We start from the raw sequence: 16,172 nt of genomic DNA on the forward strand, positions 1-16,172 counted from the left end.
ATCATTAATTCCAGTGTAAATGAAGGATAAAGTTGGTAAATTAACTACAAACGGCTTAAAGAATATAGATAGGCTTAAACCTTCACAGTGCCAGTTACAAAATATAACACTTTTTAACAGCAAAAATAGATCAAAATCAAGATATGCTCAACTGTGTAGAATTTAATCCCTTGATTCCAAATATGAACTTATTTTTGATCTTTTTGTCTCGTGGCCTTCAGAAATAAGCTATACATTTATTGTTATTTTAAAGATTTAAAGTTTTTTTAAGGGCTTGTTGTTGAAGATGGGAACAAATTATGTTATATATTTGTTAAAAAAATATAAAACCATTTTTAATGCTTATAACTCAAAATATAATTGCTTAAAGTTGAAGTCAGGTGCTTTTTATACAAAGGCTCATAGCTTAAATACGATTATGTTCTAAAATTTCTAAAGTATCTCATTTGATAGTTGAAAGCTTCAAATTTAATTTCAAAAGAGAACCTCCCCAAAATTACTATATATCGTTGTCAATTTGAGATAAGGCCACAACAATAGTAATTGTGGAAAATGATTAAACACATTTTTGAATTGATCTCATAAGGAAAGTTCATATATTTGAATGCCCTATCTGGAAAACAGTGTGAAAAAAACCGAGACGTAATAAACTTGAAAAGTCAAAATAAAATCCCTCTTATGAATAGGATCCCAAATTCGGGATCGGTGTAGATCAATGAAGAAGTATGCTATGGAGTTATTTGTGGACCGTTCCTGGCTCCTAGGATTTTATTTTTTGAGGGGCTGATCCAAATGATGCCGCATAATCAAATTCATTACACAAATCATAGAATGAATATTTAAAAAAAAAAATTAACTTTTCTTCAGGACTAAGATAATCCGTCATCTAAACATTCATTCATTATGTATTGATTTTATAAATCAATGCACTCATGCATCCTTATTTCAAGCTCCATAGACACAATATGACTCGTTGCAGATCCGTAGTGAGTGAGGGATTACAAGACAAAATACTTTTGACGGAGTCTCTGGGCAGAGTCTAACAAAATCAAATACTATCGCCCAGGGACAGTTTACAAGGAAGGAGCGGCTCATTGCAGATGCTTACATCGAACTTATGGAACTTAAGAAAGTGCTACTTTGGGCCAAGGAAAAGTTCCAGGACAACTTTGTTTTCGCTCAAGTTGGAGCTCTATTTCAAGGCACCCCTAAGAACCAAGCCCTCCTGAGAGACAACATTCCCCATTTTTGGGATCTCTGCATGTTGCTGCCCTCCTTTCCAGATGCAAACCCCTTGGACTACTCTATCTAGGCCTGTCTGCAGAAGAGGTTGCCAGCTACTCCTCACAGAGTCTCAAGTGTCTACAGGCTTCCATCAATAAGGAGTAGGCCAAGCTTGAGTCTGACTACATAGTTAAGTTGGGTTTAGGCCTTAGAAGCCATTAGTAGAGGTGATGGCTCACATATTGAATAAAATAGTACTTTGAGATGATTTTGTTTAATAAATGGCCTTACGGAACCTCTACTTTAAATTTTATTATTGAAAATGGCAAATAATTAAATGTGTACCCTGGATAAGATCAACCCTTTACTCTTCTTTAAAAGTAAAAAGTTCATATGTAGAAAGTAAACTAGAGATGCATAATGAATACACCGCCGGTATGTAAACATAAAAGTAACAGAAAAATAATTTGGCCAGCCTAACTATTTGAAGAATGTTTGGGAAGAGCACAGCATAGCTGTCGTGACATATTATAAAATCAGCTGCCGTTAGAGAAAGGAAATAAAAAAAATCCCACTCTAAACAAAGAAAGGGCATATAGTATGGAATTTCTCCAATTTCCATCCCCAATTCTACTCAGAGTCCATCAAATGACTAACACTCATAATTTCCAAATATACACTCATTCTTACTCTTCGCCATTCATGTGCACACACATTTGTTTATAACATTATGTTTAGATGTTCTGTCTATGCCTATGACAATCCTAATAACAATAATTTTTAAAGATAAAAAATCTTGTTCATTTTCAATAACTAGAAAAATTCTCTTCCGCTTCTTAAGGCATACTTTATACCAGGGCTGGAGAGTCGGTTAATAAAATGGGCGACTCCGAATCCAACACACAATTTCTTAATAATATATTTTATAGTCTATATATGTACTATGGAGTTATTTGAGTCTAGAGACAATAAATATAGATCTTATTTATAACTATAGGTAGTTATTGGTTATATGTAGTATATACATAATTTGGAATATAATATATTTACCAAATAGCATCAAAATCTATTTATTGCTAATACATTCGTAAGTTTCTGAACATAATGTATATATGCATAACCCAGGGAGAACAATACAAACAACTTATCATTGAAACGTTACTCTTTACTCTGATGACATTGACTATTCACAAGACTAAGTAATTAATAATGAACTAGCAAGGACAGTGGCTATGCTCTACCCAACATAATAATTTAGCTTTTAGATATGTTCGAGGATTAGTATTGTATAGACTATAGAGTACGTTTTGAATTTGTGAAGTTAACTTTTAACTGAGTTAACTTGCAAGTGTCAAAAATTAATAGAACTTAATACCTATAATTTATAACCCTTATGGGGAAAAGTTAACAAATATTCACTCTAAGCATTATATTATATTTAAGTTTTATTTAAATAAATTATAATAATTTTTTTAGCCGGAGTCGGAGTTGGTATAAATTTTCCGACTCTACCAAAAAAGGCACTGACTCCGAAGACCAGCTTTGTACTCCTCCAGGGATAGGAATAATAGTCAGCTGACAAAAAAATGTATTGGACGTTGTTTATGAATACTATTTTGATTACGGCGTTTAACACAAAAATATACAGTTTATTTTATTTTCAGCTGTCGATATTTCTGCTTCTTTTCTCCTAATTCGGGTTCTGAACGTTGATTTGTTGCATTAGAATTATCATTTATAAAGCTGTGAATAATAATTTTATAGTAGTGAATAATTGGATAATTATCAACTGGTTTTTCTTTTTCTTTTTAAAGTAAAAGTTGCGTGGTAACGGCGTGTTATGTATTTTTTTGCAAACTTTAGTATGTTTTCAAGGTTGGTTTACGTGAGATGATTTCAAATTAGTTTTATCTCCTTAATTATATCAGAATTTGTTAGATGGATGTTGGATCGGGCTTTAAACTAGAGTGACAATAAATTTTAAGATAGTCAAATATCATCATACTAGAAGTTATATTTTAGTAGACAATGTTTAGAATGCTTTAATATTTTATACTCTTTTTACCTCTTTTAACATCATCTTGTAAATTTTAACAACTCCCTAAAGGAAAATGCATTCATCCTTTTTTTTTATCCATACAATTGTTCTTCTCTTAAAAAATATCTAGCAATTATTTTCCAAAATCAACTGTTCTGATTAAAACTCTGTCAGTGATCTCTATACCAAAATTATTAACTGAACTGTTACTTGGAGAATTCCTATTAATGTTAATAAATGTGTCCGGCTTCCTTTCTCCAAAAAAGTGTTCATTCACCCAAGTCTTAAGGTGGTAGATAATTACTTAGACTAAGAAAGGGATCTGAGGTTTAAGATTAAATTCGGGAATTATTAAAAGAAGCTTCCAAACTCGTGACACATCGTTTATAGTCAACTTTATGTCCTCCCGATTTTAAAGACGTATCTGAGATCTGGAATCCTTCAAGGAACTACTTGATTAAGTCCTTAGAAAAGGTACTACCCAGGTTTGTGTCCTTTTTTCCATAATTGGGAGATAACGAGAACTCTGAATGCCAAATCAAAAGATCAATAATCATCCATTTGTCGCATAGACATGATATTAAAGATATAATTACACTACACCGAATTTTAAGCAAAAAGATTAACCTATTTCTCCCAACCTGGATACTCAATAAAAGCTACCTCTTCCACAAAATAAGACTCTCCACTCACAATACCATCTGCCATTTAAAATCAAAGATTGACATCTTTAAGCATAAACCTTTGGACTAAAATACCTTTTTGCTTTCGCCAGGGAAGTGAAGCAGACCTCAAACGATTTTAAGTTAATTCCTTTCTTATGTGACACGTATACATATATATATATTCTTTACATTTATGGTTTACTTAATTATTTTAGTTTTTTTTCTTTGCACGTTATTTTACAAATTTCAATATTTGCATTTTAAATGATTCACTTGTATTAAGAAGGATAATTTATTTTTATCTTATAAGCATTGAATTTAAATCAACCTTAATAGGCATTGTGTATCACCACTAGTCAAGATAAATTAAAAAAAAGGAGTGGAAGATGGGATTTTGTCATAGTAAATATAGACAAACCTTTATAATGTGTTCATGTAATATTTCTACTTCAAATACTATGCAACATTTAAACAACTGAAAGGCTTTTTTTGTTATTTTCATATTTTTATTCCACATATTAAATCGTATCTACAGATGTAAAGTTATAATTTGCTCCATCAAATAAATATTTATTATTACAAGGTAACAAAAAACAAAAAACGAACAATACGATTGCCATATCTTTTTTCTTTCTTCAAGGTACTGGCTCTACAAGTAAATACTATCGATAATTAGAACATCATCAACATATTAACTTTGTATTTTATAAAAGGGAAACAAACAATATCTCTCAACAATAACATATTAAAAAAATCATAACACCAACGAAAGCAAATATAATCATCAGTGACAATTATTTAATTACTAGGTTTTATACGGGTGAGTTTCGTTCTAAAACTTAGAATATTATATAAACACACTAAAAAATATTTTTTTTTGCAATAAAACTAGGTTTATGAGTTTACCCAAACCAGCACCTAGGCACACACGTCAAAGAAGGTGCAGCATTTTTGCAAGAAGAACATAGATGCCTTCTTGACAGTAAACTTCTGGCCTTGTCCTCACCCGACAACTTGTCCTCGGACTTTATCAAGACCATCTATGCTTCGGTTCGTCCCCGTATTGAAGCCACAATTAAGAATGGAGGGAGACATATAAAGAAAATAGAAAGTGTAGAAAAAATTTAAATTACTAACTTTTGCTTTGAAAGTTTGACATAAAAATTTTACAAAATAAAAATATGGAGAAGTGAAAACGACTTTCTCAAATTTTCTAATTTTTGAGTACTCACCCTGTAGGTATTTAACTTTTTTATTTTTTTAAAACTATAATTTTCTTTATAGAATCCTGGTGCACACAAATTAGAAACAGAAAAATAAAAAATAACTTCCAAACTCTGCATAAACAGACAAAAAAATTCACGTCCCTGTTTTAAGTTTCAAAAATTCCAAAATATTACACACTTTGGTTTAAGAAAGTGTGTTGGCTATAACTTAGAACCCTAAACTCCAAAAATAGTCTCCAAATGGATCCTGAAGCCAATGTAGGCCTTCATCATAATCGTTTTGTCCATTTTTCGCAGATTGTATAAAGGAATAAGTATTGAGGTTGCGTCCGCCCTCAAAATGGGCTCGGTAACAGTAGTCATATTGGTTTTTTTCATCAATTTAACATGCTGATCACTTGGCCCTACTTCATAATGGGTTACAGTAACATTATAAGGCAGGTGCATAATCTTGAAATCCAGAGCAAGATTACAATCAGAGAAGTTGTGAAAATTCTTCCTGTCTACACCAATCTTTTTGATGATTTAAGTTTGAGAGTGCCTTGTGGGGAAGGATTCAGTGACTTTGTGTAATTATTTATCAATATCTTCTCTGCGATCTTATTGGATTAAAACTAATCATATAAAATGCTATTTATCTACATTCATGGTAAATCTCTAATTATAGCCATTTAAATAATGAGGAAATAGTTATCTGACACTCGGTATAAATAAACAAAATTACAGGTTTTTTTTGATTTTGCAAAATTGAAATTGTCGGTTGATGAGAAGACTTTTTAATTACGATGCATAAAGTTCTACTACATATTCATATGGAATCACATACTTAGCTCCTTCGTACAGAAGTCAACATTTGCAAAGATTTTATTTTATAAATGTTATTATCAATCTTCATATCAGAAAAATGCATAGATATAATCTATCTTGCCAAAATCTTATGGTAAGAGTATGAATGTTTAGCACATGTCAAATCAACAATGTTTAGAGATGATGGAACTGCTCTTATTTCGTATTAAATAATAGAGTTGACAAAAGTGTATGCAAATATAATGACAGCCTCAGGACCTCCCAAAAGTGAATTTATGATAATGTATTTATAGGTGGATGTCGTGACTCATTATTCTCTCTTAATATGTACTTGAGTTATTAGGATAACAAAAATATGACATCTACCAAAAATAAAAATAAAACACTTTTGTGGAGAAGTATAAATCAATGTATGTATTTTCTATTATAAGTTATTTATGTACATACAATCTGTAAGTCAAATATTCATAGGTGACATAGATTCACCTGAAATTACAGAGCTGGGTTGAAGTATTTACACAAAACTTTTAAGATCCATAATTTTTAAATTAGAGGAGAGAATTTTAAACAATAATAATTTTCTGGTACCCCTTTTGTACACTTTTTACTCGATATGGCCGCCATTAGCTTTAATCACTGAGCCCAGGCGACGATGGAGTGTGGAAAACGTGCAGGTAAACTAAACATAAAAAAGATGACCATTTTTCGCTTAATGGATCACTTTAGGGAGGCAAGGCTTTTGTTGGAAGACTTATTAACCTTCCTCATCAGCTTAGACGACAATTCATAGTCACAGGGTTTGAATGTTGGTCCACCTTGATTACCACATCAAAAATTGCTGGCTTTTACCTTTTTTTGAAAAACTGAATAAGAGATATTTTTCCTGTGAAAATCTATTTGCCAAACCCCTCCTTGTTTAGGCTCTCTTTTTGGAGATAAAATATGAATTTGATGAAATCAGGGTTAAGATTACATGATTGAATATGTGAGGGGGCCAGAGTCCAAAAACAGCCAATTATAGCTGGGATAAATTTCGTGCAAAATTGACTGTTAAATACGCCTTAATAGAGATTTTATGTTAATATTTAACAGGTCTTGTCTATATGCTTCAGTCCATCTTAAAATAGTTGAAACTATTAAAAAAAGATGATTAAATGTATGGGTATAAATAATTACATAGGTTGGTAAAATAATTACATAGGTTGGTAGGTGATACTTTCTTAAGATAAAAATATATTAGTAAGCTCATTCTTACGTCATGAATATTATTAGATTATTTGAACATTTAAATTCAAATTACATATTGATTTGTTCCCCATTATTAATTACAAATATATAATTGTAAGCTTATTTCAATAAATAAATAAAACTTTTGTAACATTTTCCTTAATCCTTGAAATACTATTGAAGTTAAGGAGCGCCTGGATTAGGGCAAAGATCTTAGTGAAAATTATAGTCTGGTTCATATGACAGAGGGCTTATAATTATTTTGCTTTTTATGAAAAGCAAAGCTTACAATAATTTTTATTTCTTGTTAACCCCCCCATACCCCCCCAACAACTTAGTATGATCAATACAGATGTAAAAATGTGTGCAAGGATACAATTGAAAATGTTATAACTCGTACAATAAAATTACAACTTGTACATGTAGAAATTAAAATTGTATAATAATGGACTCTACATAATGTTCACTTTTTTACTTCTATAAATATCATTCCATCTAATAATGAGCTAGAATGAGCAGGTTAATTATGCAACTAGGAGAAGACGAAAAAGGAAAGTAATATCTATATAATTGATTAATCATTTATCAAACATTATTGAATTAATTGAATAGTTAACCCTGTTCTTCTTTGATTTTGAATTGTATCATGTGGATCCATCTTTTTTTAGGATTTTAAATATGATTTCAAAACGGAAAAAGCTGCTTAATCTTATACAAAGATTTAATTTGTTATAGTCAAAAAGTTATAGTTTAGTCTATTTTTTTATTTTAACAAAAATTTAGTAATTAATTTTGATGTAGCTGAGTGGGATGTAATAATAATAGGTGATATTACATTAGGTGCAAAACATTCACCTTCAATTGAAAAAAAAGGAAATAGGAAAAGAAAGAAAAAACTTAAGAGTGAACACATTAATCAAATTCGCCAATTTTGAAATATTTACGAATTATTCAAAAAAAAAAAAATACATTTTACAAGAAATAAGAAAATTGTATTCATTATAAAGGATCCTACTACATTTTATAGAGATTTGAAGCCATTTATAAAATTTGAGGTAAGGTATGGTACAGAAATGCTAGTTCTAACATAGGTTTAATATTTATTTATTTTTCTTTTTTTTTAACTTAAAGTCTGAGATATTTTTGGGTATCATCCTTTTGATGAATGAGGGACGCTGTTGTTGGCAGACTTGGATGATTTCAAACATACCCCCTCCCCTCTCTAGCTTCTCGGTATCCGCTATGTCTATCCGCCCTCCTCCCATATTGTATCATTATTTACCATATAAAATAAAGCAAAAATTAATGTAAGATAAATAAGTACTATAGTTATGAAGTTATTTGTTGCTACGTCTCTTGTAAAACAACAAAACCAAAAATACTTTTTTAAATATGTTCAACCAAATGTTTTATAATTATTGAATTATTTACGTAATCTTACGTTGAGCCATTTATAATGGGCCATCAAGGACAATGTCTCAAATAAGCAGACTTGAAAATTCGTTGCAAAATGACCAAAATATATATTTGTTTTAGTATTTTCAATTTTGATTGCAATACATATGTCAAAATATTTTGATATAACCAATGGTTAATAAAATATACTCACGATGTTAAATAATATTGCAAATTATTTTGCAACAAATTCAATACATTCTGTAAATGCCAAAAAAGGTGTGAAAATGATTGATGCGCCTTAGTTATTTGAAACGATTCATGCAAAATAAGATAGATATAGTATATCAGCATAAATATTAATCAATATTGACATGGCCTCATCAATAATTTATAATGCATAAAAGGTCAAAAATTATTGAAAGAAGCTTAATTGTTTTATCAAACGAATCAATCTTACCTTAGTATTTCTAATAAAAATATTAAATATCAGATCATAACTCATTGATGCTAAAGAAAAAATTGAACGATAACTCTTGTTTACCTTCCAAACCCTAAAACGTATTTATTTAAATGATTAACAGTTCAATGATTATTTTATCTCTGTCATTTAAACTTTGTATCATATTTTAACTATTCCATCTATTTAAATTTTCAAGGTAGATGATTGCACGGTCATCCTAAGTGGAAAAAAACATCCCCGCTGATTTACTTTTGATTACAATTTAAAACTGTTCAGTATAGAACTATCTACGTACTACAATTATTAATTATAAAAGCAGAAAAATATTAAGGAACAAATAATATTAATCAATACTTTGTAGTTTCCTTAAAAGTTCATTACGAAGGGTGATAATTTTAAAAAGATAGAAAGGAGAAATATTAATGGAATATTTTTGATAAAGAAGAAGTTAAGTAGGATCATAGTATATTTAACAAAAGTAGTTTAAATGTCAAAGTGCAAAGACAGATACTTTGGAAAATTCTACACGATCTCAAAGTCAGCTATATTTTACTGACATATTTGATTCCAAATTGACGGGGAATAAATTTCCTTTATCACAAATGGATTTTTGATATTTCCTATATCATCATTTCGAATTTAAAAAAAGAATGCAAGAATGATGAAACATTAGTATTATAGAAATATCGAGTTTTTGAGGAAAAGTATGCTTGGGAAATACTTCCTCTACCGATATTCTAATCTTTAAAAGATTCCAAAAAGATGCAAACGACACTAATTATGAGCTTGGAGTTCTAAATAGTAAAATAACATGTCAGACATTAGATAAACGGTAAGAAATTTTCAATTTTGCCAATAAACAGCTTCTACGAATTCTTTTATTAGATGATTTCCTCACAATTTTTGGTCATTAAACTAAGTAGTAAATTAAATTAAAGAGGAACAAGGATTGTGAAATATTTGAATTTTTATTGTGCGAATATATTCGAAAGCCTACAGCCTCAGATGATTCATTTGAATAGTTTGAAATCATTACATAATTATTCCGAAATCACAAGTCTAATTTCAAAAACAACATCTCAAAAAAATTTGTAAGGATTTAGGGTATTTCTCTGAAAAGCTTGATGTTTTCATTCTATTTGATAATTGAGTTAACTTGGCACCTAAAAAGACATATTATTCGTTATGAAAAATATGGAAAAATAAGACCAAAATTCAAACGACAATTTTATCAAAAAAAAAATAAAAAAATTATAAGACTTTGCTACAAACAAAACAAACAATATCATTCAGATGCTGAAACTCCCAGAAGAGTTTTTTTTTCATTCGATCCAAAAATTATGGCCAAGTCACTATGATTATAAGAAAATCTTTTGAAATAATTGAGGTTTTTAAAGTTATCAATAACCAAGAAGGACGTGGAGTGACACTCATTAAATAATATAGTGAATCGCTAACAACAGGCGAATAGCAGCTTTAATTGTTATTAAAAGTCGTTGAAGAGTATCAAAAGATGGACCTACACCTTAAAAAAATATTCTTAATAGTCGTTATGGTCGATGGGACCACATTTGCTTTCAATATTATCAAGTGATCACCTTGAGGTAACCGGTATCCAAGAGGAAACCAAAATATAATCCGCACCTCCCAGTGCGGATTATATTGCTTATGATGGCTCTTCTTCCTCCATCACTACGTATACAAAACTTTTGTTCACAACATGTGTATCAATCAAAGGCTTAGAATATAAGCTAATTAAAAATTATGAGAACTTTAATATTTAATCAGCAACACCTATTCCAAACTAAATTTTAGAACGTCTAATTACTTTTTCTACACCTGGAATGTATATTGTATAATTGCGCTTCATAGAGTATAAATTATTATTTTTAGAATATAAATTATCTAATGTCAAAAAAGTTATAACGTAATAAAATATGTATTGCACAAAACAAACCAAATAATAATTGTGTATAAATTATGAATTTTTAATACTGTTGATCTACCTCTAAACATTGGTCAATTTGACATACAAATTACCCATTGTATTTTTGTTTTTATCAAAAAGAACTCATTGTCACTCTAAGACTTGAACAATTTAACAAAACAAAAATATTGAAAGAAAAATCTGTTAGTAATATAATTATGTAAATGCTGATCTGTATATATATACGTTTAGTGTTTTATGATTGAAGTAGTCCGTATATATATTTGTCCTTGTTTGTTTATATTGAGTCTCGTGTATGTACAGGGAGCGGGGATCAAATTGTTGCCTACTTTAAACCTTGATAACTTGAAGACGACCTTATCAAATAAAGAACCGGTACCCGAATAGGAAAGCTATTCTCGTCAGCTGACGATACGTAGTGCAGTTAGCATCATGCCGCATCATATGAGGAGATAAAGAGCTATAATTGGAAAGAGGAGCTTTCGAGGTCCGCCGTAGTCATGGCATTGGTTAATAATGGAGGTGAAATCTCCAATTCAACGATTGCTTCAACCTTAGGAGTGAATTTACGGACTATTCAGCGTATCCGTAAGAAGCTAGAGGACACCTGGGATGTTGATGCCACCATAAAGAGGGCACTCTTTGTCGGGACACCGACTTTGTCCACAAGGTGAAGAAGATGGTTGAAGATGACCTTACCAGGTCCATGAAGGCCGGAGACAGGCCCTGGGTGTGGCAACAGGACTCAGCACCCTGCCATGTTTCAAAAATCTCCATGCAGTGGTTAACCGAGAACTGTTATGACGTCGTAACCAAAGATTTGTGGCCTCCTAACTCTCCCGACCTTAATCCTTTGGACTATTTTGTCTGGGGCTATGTCGAGAGACATACCAACATACATCCCTATAGTACCAAGGCCAGCCTGATGGACTCCATCAAGGAGGTATTCGGCAACATGGACAATGAGATGGTCAGAAGAGCCTGCGGCCGGTTCAGAGGCCATATTGAGGCCGTTATTGATGCCAACGGTGATTATATCGAATGAATGGCTACTCTATACCTATATCCTCGTCATACTTTTAAGTTTCAATAAAAAAGTTAAAAAATGTATATTTTGTGTTGTCTTTTGTAGAAAAATATTTTGGCGACAATTTATATAATATATGACTCTTTAGTGAGTTGATTAAAGGAAGTCATAGTAGTAAAAGTTATTCTCCCGATATCCTTTTATATTACAACAATCCAACAGGTTATGGGCCCAGATACCTTTCTGTTGTGCATGAATTTATTAGTGAGGTGTATATAAATTGATATGTCCGTAGATAGAATGTCCATCGTTCCCCTTAAAGGATCTAACTATCCCACTTGGAAAATTCAGTGTCGCATGGCACTGATGAAGAATAATCTGTAGAAAATTGTCACGGGAGAAGAAACGGAGCCTAACATAATGGCTGTGAAGATGTTACGTTTAGAGTTCGTAAAGACAAAGCCCTTGCTATTATAGTATTAGCAATAGATACAACTCTATTATACTTAGTCGGTGAAGCAACGGATCCCTGTGAGGTTTGGAGTCGACTGCAAAATGAATTTAAAAGCAAACTTGGGCAAATAAACTAGAATTACGGAAGAAGTTGGTTGCTTGTCAGTTGAAAGACGGTGAAAGTGTTCAAGGTCATGTCAAGAAAATGACGGAAATATTTGATGAACTTGCTGTAATAGGGAGCAAGGTTGATGAAGAAGACAAAGTTCTGTATCTGTTAGCGAGTCTTCCTAAAGATTTTAACATGCTTCTGACGGCATTCGAGGCTCATCCTGAGATACCTAAATGGGATATAGTCGTGGAGCAGAACTTGAATACAGAGAGGAAGCTTGAAGATAATACTTCAAGAGAACCTGAAAAGGGCTTAGCCCTGGGAGCGGACGCTTGCTTAAATGTTTTAGTTGTGGCAAACCTGGACACAAGAAGAGGGATTGTTACCAAATGAGAAATTTTATGGGTCAGTTTCCCCATGGGTTGAAGAAAGGTCATAAAATAAACAAAGTGGCAAAGTGTAAAGGCTCTGAATCAGAAGATTACCGACTTACAATAAACCAATTTGCCTTATTAGATAAGTTTAATTCAAAGGAATGGATTATTGATTCAGGTGCAACGAGTCATATGTGTTGTCATAAAAGTATTTTTAAAGAGATAAAAACAATGAAAGAAGAGTCCATGAATATAACACTTGGAGATGGAAGGTCGTTGAGGGTCATTGGAATTGGCAATGTAAATATTACGACTGATACTTTGGATAGACCATGCACATTTCATGATGTATTATATGTACCAGAATTATCGTTTAACCTTTTAAGTATTTCAAAAGCGTCTGAAAGAGGAGCTTCAATTTCCTTCAAAGGAGATCAATGTTTTATATATTAGTCAGATAAAGTCGTTGGACGAAGCATTAATAGTGATGGTCTGTATTATCTTATATGTCGAAAAATGAAATAAAGAATTAATATGTCCAAAGGGACTGATTTTGAAAAGTGGCATCGACGCCTTGGACACATTGGCGTATCTGGAATCCGAGAAATAGTTAAAAAAATACCTAGTCAAAGGTATAGGTTCAATGGAAATTCCATCCCATCATTTTTTTGTTAACCTTGCATTGAGGGTAAACTTAGTAAGAGACCGTTTCCACGCCAATCAATGAGAAGAGCTAAAGATGTTCTGGAATTAATTCATTCGGATTTGTCTGGACGCATACAGACCCCTTCGCTGAGTGAATATCATTACTTTATTGCCTTCATTGATGACAAATCGAGAAATACTTGGATATATATTCTGAAGCATAAAGATGAAGCCGTAATAAAATTCAAGTACTGGAAGGTCATGGTGGAGAAAGAAACTGGAAAAAATGTGAAATGTCTACATACGTTCTGATAATGGAGGAGAGTACACATCCAAAGAATTCAGTGAATATTTGGTAAGTGAAGGCATCAAGAGAGAACTCACTGTACCAAGGAATCCTCAACAGAATGGTGTATCAGAAAGAATGAATAGAACATTAATAGAGTCAGTGCGTGCAATATTATCTGATAGTGGTTTAGCCAAGAAATTTTGGGCTGAATTAGTGAGAACTGCTGCTTATATTCGTAAGCGATGTCCTACTAAAGCAGTTGAAGGGAATACCCCTTATGAAGTTTGGAATTGTAAGAAGCCTGATTTGGTACATCTAAGCAGAATTGGATGTTGTAGTCATGTTTATATACCTAGAGAGAGTCGTCAAAAGCTGGACTTCAAGGGAAAAAGAATGGTGTTGTTGGGATATGGAGAACAAATGGAAGGCTATAAATTATATGAACCAAAGAGTGGGAAAATTATTGATAGTAGAGATGTTATTTTTGATGAAAATATCATAGGTTTAAATGAATATGATTGTGATCCTGAGCTTGTCAAGAAAGTGATAGTATTTGAGAACTCAAATGATGAAGCAAATTCAGAGGATGATATCGGCTATCGTTCTCCTCAAAAGATTGAAGATAGTGTGCAAAAACTCAGAAGATCTACAAGAGAAAAGAAACAACCAGATCGGTTTGGAGAAAAAGCATATGTGTTACACGAAGATCCAAAGTCACTGGAAGAGGCTCTACAAAGTTCGGATGCAACAGAGTGGAAGAAGGCTATAATGGAGGAACTTACGTCCTTGAAGAAAAATGATGCTTGGGATTTGGTAGAACGTCCTGATAAAAGAAGTGTCATAAAAACTAAATGGGTATTTAAATTGAAGAAAGATGAAGAAAATAGACATGCAAGATTCAAGGCACGGCTTGTGGCGAGAGGTTATTCTCGAAGATATGGAGAAGATTATGATGAAACTTTCAGTCCTGTAATTAGGTTTGAAACTGTACGTTTGCTTTTAGCAATAGCTGCTGGAGAAGGGCTTCAAGTACATCAGGTTGATGTGAAAACTCCATTTCTTAATGGCGAAATAACTGAAAACGTGTATGTTGAACAACCTGAGGGATTCGTTGAACCTCTAAATGAAAAATTGGTCTGTAAATTGAAGAAAAGTTTGTATGCATTAAAGCAAGCTCCTAGATGTTGGAATTTTACATTAGGTCAACATTTAAAACAAATCGGTTTTGAGCAGACAAAAGAAGATCCATGTCTGTTTACTATGAAAGGAAAAGTATTTGTTGCCCTGTATGTAGATTATATTTTACTCATTGGTTCTGAAGACAAATTAATTGATGTAAAGAAGAAGATTAACTCTAAGTTTGTGACTACTGATGGAAAACCTGTGCGATATTTTCTTGGAATAAATGTATTTAAAGATAGGAGAAATGGATATATATGGATTGGTGAGTCAACATTTTGTCTGAACATACTTGAAAGAACTGGATTTGAAGATAGCAAAACGGTGGAAACCCCTGTAGCTTTAGAAACAAAGCTGACAAAAGTTGTGGATGAAGAAATAGTAAAACCTATTGAATATAGATCAATTCTTGGTAGTCTCATCTACTTATCTACTCGAACAAGACCAAATTTAGCATTTGCAGTTGGAGCGCTTGCCCGTTATTGGGATGCTCCTGGATCCGAATATTGGGTTGCTCTGAAAAGAATCCTTCATTATTTGAAGAACAAGAAGAATCTTGGTCTTTGTTATAGAAAAAGTAATGAAGGAGAGCTCGTAGGATTTTCAGATTCTGATTGGGCTGGAGATCATGATGATAGGAAGTCAACAAGTGGTTATATTTTTCTATACAATGAAGGACCTATATCTTGGAAAAGTCAAAAACAAAAGTCGGTTGCATTATTGACTGTAGAAGCAGAATATATGGCTCTTTCTGCTGCATCACAAGAATGCATTTGGATTCAAAATTTATTGTGCAATATTGAAAGATCTTGTGATAGTCCTACAGTGATTTTTGAAGACAATCAGTCGACCATAAGCTTGACTAAGAGCCCCCAATATCATGGTAGAGCAAAGCATATTGATATAAGATATCATTTCACCAGAGAACTAGTGGAGGCAAACAAGATTACACTCCTACTGTCGGAGTGAAGATATGGTGGCTGATATGCTAACAAAAGGTCTGTCTAAAGTTAAATTTGTTAAATTGTTCAACCTTCTAGGAATTATTAGTTTGAATGATCTGCATTGAAGTGGAGGTGTTAGTATTATAATTATGTAAA

General features: G+C 32.1%; 1 long non-coding RNA gene across 1 annotated transcript in view; it reads right to left on the reverse strand.

The window, feature by feature from the left end:
* Positions 1-3,017: 3,017 nt before the first annotated feature.
* Positions 3,018-16,172, reverse strand: part of LOC139905173 (uncharacterized) — a 34,153-nt gene continuing 20,998 nt past the window's right edge. The window contains exon 2 of the long non-coding RNA XR_011779720.1: positions 3,018-4,952. This is a non-coding gene — a long non-coding RNA (uncharacterized lncRNA). The remainder of the gene's footprint in view (positions 4,953-16,172) is intronic.

The sequence above is a fragment of the Lepeophtheirus salmonis genome, chromosome 4 (assembly GCF_016086655.4).
Source record: "Lepeophtheirus salmonis chromosome 4, UVic_Lsal_1.4, whole genome shotgun sequence".
Classification (NCBI taxonomy): Eukaryota; Metazoa; Arthropoda; class Copepoda; order Siphonostomatoida; family Caligidae; genus Lepeophtheirus; species Lepeophtheirus salmonis.